The sequence below is a fragment of the Anser brachyrhynchus genome, assembly GCF_964034855.1.
Source record: "Anser brachyrhynchus genome assembly, chromosome: 1".
In the NCBI taxonomy this organism is placed as follows: Eukaryota; Metazoa; Chordata; class Aves; order Anseriformes; family Anatidae; genus Anser; species Anser brachyrhynchus.
The window spans coordinates 15,085,080-15,091,079 of NC_137694.1; positions in this window are offsets into that span (position 1 = coordinate 15,085,080).

Genomic DNA, 6,000 nt, shown 5'->3' on the forward strand with positions numbered 1-6,000 from the left:
CAGCACATGCTTGCTGCCCTCCAAAACAACAGGCAGAATCTTAAGAAGCAAACAGGTATTTGGAGGAGTTGGAGTAATAAAGAGTCTTGTATGGGTGGCACGCTGCACAGGATAGAAATGGGATAGCCAGACTTCAAGTAAATATAGTTACTGAGAAAACAGTTCCTTTCATTGTACTTCCTCCTATCTGCAAGGGCCAAGTCCTCATAGACTCCTGATCCTCTGACCCATCTAATACTGGAGGTATTGTTCATTTCAATAGAGAAAGGCTTGAGAGAAATTTGAACTTGAATTTGGATGCTGTTAGAGGCTCAGAGAGCCTCGGTCCTTGGAAATAGAGGAAGCCACAAAAGAAATGCCATCCTTCTCCACGTTCACCAGCGAGCAGGGAGAGGTTTCTGTGAAGCAACACCAGCAGAAGACAGGAAGAGAGAGAGGTTTAAGTGCAGATGAATAGGTGACACAGAGATGGAGCTGCAAGGAGACAGCCCCGCAGGAGAGTTGTGCCTACAGCCACATTCCAAGGGACATGGTTAAAAAACAACAGCTTCCCAGCAGCGGCCGCAGCACCTGATTTCCTGGCAGGATGCCGCAGCCAGGGAGTGGCTCCAGGACCTGGCCGGTGGCTCTGTTGCTGCTGTGTTTGGATGACATTTTACCTTCCTGGTAGCTTTTGCCTCTGGGTTGCTCCAGCTCCAGCTTTCTTTTGCGTTTTTTTCTTTTTTCTTTTTTTTTTTTTTTTTGGTCTAAAGCACTTTCTACATGTGTAAGGTCATGTCTGGTGGAGAACAAGCAAGCACCCCTGCACAATACATTTATTTTTTCTTGTTTAACCAAAGTGTAAACCAAGCCACAAACAGAATGGGAACATTTCAACCTGAATTGTGCGGATGAAAGAGACACGAAAGCAGAAGTAGGACCAGAGGGCACACCTCCTGCCAGCAGCAAGCCCTGACCTCAGATTTAACAGCGTCATTGTAAATAGTCGTGGCCCTAGCCCTCAACTGGCAAAGAAGAATATTATGCTAAACTGGTGCTCAGTGAACAGATTTTCCCTACTCAAATATGAAACCAATGACAAATAACCAGTTTTGTGTTGTTTTTTTTTTAAAGGGGAAAAAAATGAAAACAGGCCAGGCAGGTAGAGGTGTGATGGTGCCCATGTGCCGTGCTTTGCTAGTACCATCCTCCACTTCCACTTCAGCTCTCCCACCAGCACCATTGCTTGATTTTTCATGTTGGCTCCAGGGCCTGTACACTATGTGGACATCTGAGCTGCCTCTTGCTCAAGAGAGGAAAAACTGTGGTGGCTTCTTCCCTTTTACTCATTTACCAAAATCATTCTTGCTTGAGCACCCCGCTCCATCTCCCTGCAGCCTCTCTGGTGCTAAGGTTTCTGATGGATGTTTTCCACTTAATAACTCCCTTCTATCAGAAATATCTGTCAAACATAGAGAAGCACCAACATACACAATGCACCTGCTTGCCAGTCCCTCTCATTTATCCCTTTATTCCATCAGATCTTCATAAAACAACCTCTTTAGTCAGGGTCCCTCACTCTAAGTGAATAAGGTCTGAGCCCAGCAGTCACGCACGCCGAAATCTGCTGTTTAAGAGCAAGAGAGGTACAAGGGAGAGAGGAAAGGATGCCGTCAAAATGCATTAAAGCAGACTCAAAAGGCCAGCTACCTAAGTACAAGTTTATTTGTGCCTCCACAAGCCGTCTGCCCTTAGCCTGTACCAGAAGCAGCATGGGAGCACCCAGCCTTGTGGACACTGGAAACTGCATGCTAGGCTTTGTTCTGTGAAAAGGTCTTGTTTTCTCAACAGCAAGCATGTGACAGCTATTAGGGGTATAAAATCTGATGCAAAGATAGGATCCTGGTCACGGCCTCCTGAAAGGCAGGGCAGCGAGTCAAGCACCACCACACCTCCCTCTTCTTTCCCTGTTCAGGCCAGGCTGAAGAAAACAACCATCCTCCAACATTTTTACTTCCAGAAGACTTGAACATAGAACATCTTCTCCTGATAGAAAAGGCCAGCCTTGGACTGACCCACCCAGTTCATTCCTGAAACCCCCACTGCTGGGAACAGTTTATTGTCAGGATTAATAAGGGCAGATTCAGGCCAGTGTTAAAGGAAACCCAAAGCTTTTGACCTTGCTACATGGTGTTCCCCTACTCCCCAACCCTCTCAGCCTCTCAGACACCACACAGCATCCCTCAAAAAGACATATAAAATGACAACAGCAAGACACTTGTTTTGAGCAAACTTGTCATTGATTATAACAACACAAGCTGCTAGCCCAGAGCCCTCGGTGGGATTACACGCACACATCCACAAAAGAGGCATGAGGAAGAGAGCTGACAGAGCAGTTGCCTCTATAGTCCTCCCCCAGATGGCTGAGATCCTGGGCAGTTTAGGAAATTGCTGTGCAGAATTCCCCACAATAAATAACAGGGACTGGTGTTCCCTGCAGAGGTACAGGGGAGGATGCAGCGGGAGGTGCAGGAGCAGACCCGTGCTCTTGGCAGCGCCCTTGTGACACAGCCTGGCAGGGCATCGCATGGAAGGGCCTGCATCTCTGTCCTCAGTCGGGGGTTCCTGGTAATAGGAGGCTTCAGAGGTGAAGGAGCCAAGTCCAGCTGAACCACAGGATACTCAGGATGTTCATGATATTCTTAAATCAGAGATTTTATTTAACAAATCTCAGCTGCGCCTTTGCTGGAGGCAGACCTGTGACTGCAACAGGACCACAGGCGCAGCACCCAGTGGTCCAGTGCTGTGTGCGGGGAATGCCATGGCTGCGGCCAGGTCAGGTCTCGTCTGGTGCAGCAGTTCCCACTTCGCTCATCTCCACCCCTCCATCACAGCGTGCAGATTTCCCCTGTGTAGGGGGCACTGCTGGGCAGTGGGATCCATCACTCCCCTGTCTAGCAGGTTGTTAACGCTAGAATTATGTCAGTGAGGGTGTTAATCTATAGCATGTTTGCTCTTTCTCACCAAATCTTCTTCCAGATTGGAGCTTGCTCCCTCATGCTTGCTGCATGCTAAGGGCAGAGATTACCAAGCATTTGGTTAGCTGCAGTGCTTGATGCAGTCCTTCACCCTGCCCACCTGTCTGCCAGGCTTCTGTCTTCCAGGTTGAGCAGCTCCTCAACTGCATCAGAAGATTTGCTTTGTTGACTTACTGTCTAAGGAAAATGTAGAAATGTATACATATTTTTGGACTGAGAGTGGCTATAGATGCAAATGCAAGGCCAGGTTCCTTTGGGAGAACTGCTGTTTGGACAAGATCTAGGTTACTGTGCACCGGGAGCTGATCATAAATGGAATCTAAATGTACCAGTCCAGAGCTACTTCCCCGCTCACAAATGCTATTAATTTTGTCTTTTTTTTTTTTTTTTTTGCCACCGAAAAGATTTTCTCAGAGTTGCAACTAATGTTTTATTATTGGATCAAGGGAAACAAGACTAACCAGCAATGAAATGAATAATAAATATATAGTGCATTATTGCTTTATTGTTGGGGAAATGCAATTACTTACACCACATATGCTATATCGGATGTTGCTGTTAATTGCATCTGAGAGGTGAGATCACTAGTTTCTAACAAAATACTTTAGAGTCCAAACTAAACACATAACAAGCCATTCTGCATTTTCATATCTGCAGCAAGGATTGCATTAGCCAATAAAAAAGAATGGTTTCATTGTAATTCATTGGCTTGCATCAGTTCAAGACAGCTTTATTTGTTTGTTTGTTTGTTGTTGTTTTCTTTTTAGTGTAGCTTCTGTTCATTATTATGATTTAAAACAAAGCTTATACCACTCAGATCTGAGGCAGAATTGAATGAGTCTTAGAGCATAAATAGTCAAAGGGGCTGCATGTTGCCATCAGACTCTCCTTTCCACTGCTCTGCATCGCATAGAGCTGCTCACATGATGTACAGTGATGTGGCACGATACGACGATATGGTGACATTGTGCTTGTTCCACCCAGCTAAGAGGCAGTAGACAATTAAGTCCACTGTTATCCAGAAAGACATGCTCAACCCGCTGCTTTCATTCCAGTTTGTCAAGCAAGTGTAGATGTAGGTTATGGGTAACAAGCCTGTTACAGCAGCTGTTGCAAGCCCAGGCTCAAGAGGAGATAAGTCAGCAAGAAATGCAAACAGAAACTAAACTACAAATAATGACTGATCTATTTTTTGTATGACACATAGATTAACAAGTGACAAGCTCTCTAAGTCCATAAAAATGCTCTCAGTGATGGGAAAACGTAAGAAAATGTCAATATAATTTAAATTGCTTTTACATTTAAAATAGCCAGAAGGAATTCAAAAAGAAGAATAGAAAATCACCAGACTTCTTTGGGTGAAAAAAGAGCAATGGGGTTCCTATTGAATTCATATTTCATATGCCAAATTTCTCCCAAATAAAGGATTTTTGCCTAGTTAACAAATACTTGAAAGCCTGAGATTGCTACAGAAATGCTGTCTCAGCATTAACTGCTGATGGTTACCAGCAGTCATTGCAACAGCAGCCCTTGTCCTTCTTTCTGTTGCAGAGACATCTCACATGGGCCTGGTTAAAAAGTGTCATTTGTTCCTAGACCAGGGCGTCTCGCTGGCACCAACACCCTTCTTCTCTCGGCAGTTGGAGCTTAACAGCAGGAGGTGACACCGCAGCCTGCTTCCCTCTGTGGATGTTGAGCTGTCTGGTGTATTCTCAAAAAACACTGCCTGTCCAGGGTCTCACCCCTACCCACTTGTGCCTTGTGCTGAATTCAGTGCTCAGCTGCTAAAAACATCGGGGCTTTGCTAGGGGAGAATTATTCAATGGGAACAGACCATGCTGCCAGAAGTCCTCAGGCCTAGCAGGATGCAGGCTCCTCCTGCCATGCGAGCGCTCTGTGAGACAAGCGAGGACTGCAGCCACACAGCTTCTCCAAAATGAGTGCATTTTCTATAGGCAGCAGCTCCTGTTCTGCTTCCATTCACCTGGGCATAGTGGAAGAGCCATTGACAGAAACTCATGAGCTTTTGGGGACTCAGCAAGGTTGCATGTGATCACCTCCAGCTACGCAGAAGACCTGCTCTGACACACCAGACCCTGTCTCAGAGTGTGTTAACCATGAATGTACATGTAGGATGCACGCAGAAAGCTGTCCGTGTCTCACTGCTGGAGAAAAGGATGGAAAAGGGTCTTAATGCATTGTGTTTCCAGATCAGTCCTACATTAGGAAGGCTTGGCCAGGCTCTCTCTGGACAGTCCACAGCTCTTTGAGCTGCTGGAGGCAAAAGAAACCCAAGAAATAATATTAACCAAAGTTACAGTCACAGAAGACTCTTGTATGTCTGTAACAGTCCATCATGCTGCCCACGGGCATTTCACACTCGTGCTGACATGCATCAGAGTGAACAAACCCGTGGTGGGTAACATACTGTAACTCACACAGCTGGAGAGCTTCTTTGGTTTTGCTATTTATACACACATTCAGCTGGAAATATGTCTTCTTGTGAAGTGGAGCATGACAAGAAGCAGCCGTAATGGGAAAAGCAGCATTGTCTCTCGAGAAAAACCTTTGTGTCCTCTGCAGTGGAGAATGGGCACCAAAACGTGGTAGTTAGCAAGGCCTCTGTGCTCTTCTCTCTGAAACAAAGTGGAGAGCATGTTCTGCTAGCACATAGCTGAGAAAATGCCCAGTCAGACACACAAAACAAAAGGAAGGGAAGGGAAGGGAAGGGAAGGGAAGGGAAGGGAAGGGAAGGGAAGGGAAGGGAAGGGAAGGGAAGGGAAGGGAAGGGAAGGGAAGGGAAGGGAAGGGAAGGGAAGGGAAGGGAAGGGAAGGGAAGGGAAGGGAAGGGAAGGGAAGGGAAGGGAAGGGAAGGGAAGGGAAGGGAAGGGAAGGGAAGGGAAGGGAAGGGAAGGGAAGGGAAGGGAAGGGAAGGGAAGGGAAGGGAAGGGAAGGGAAGGGAAGGGAAGGGAAGGGAAGGGAA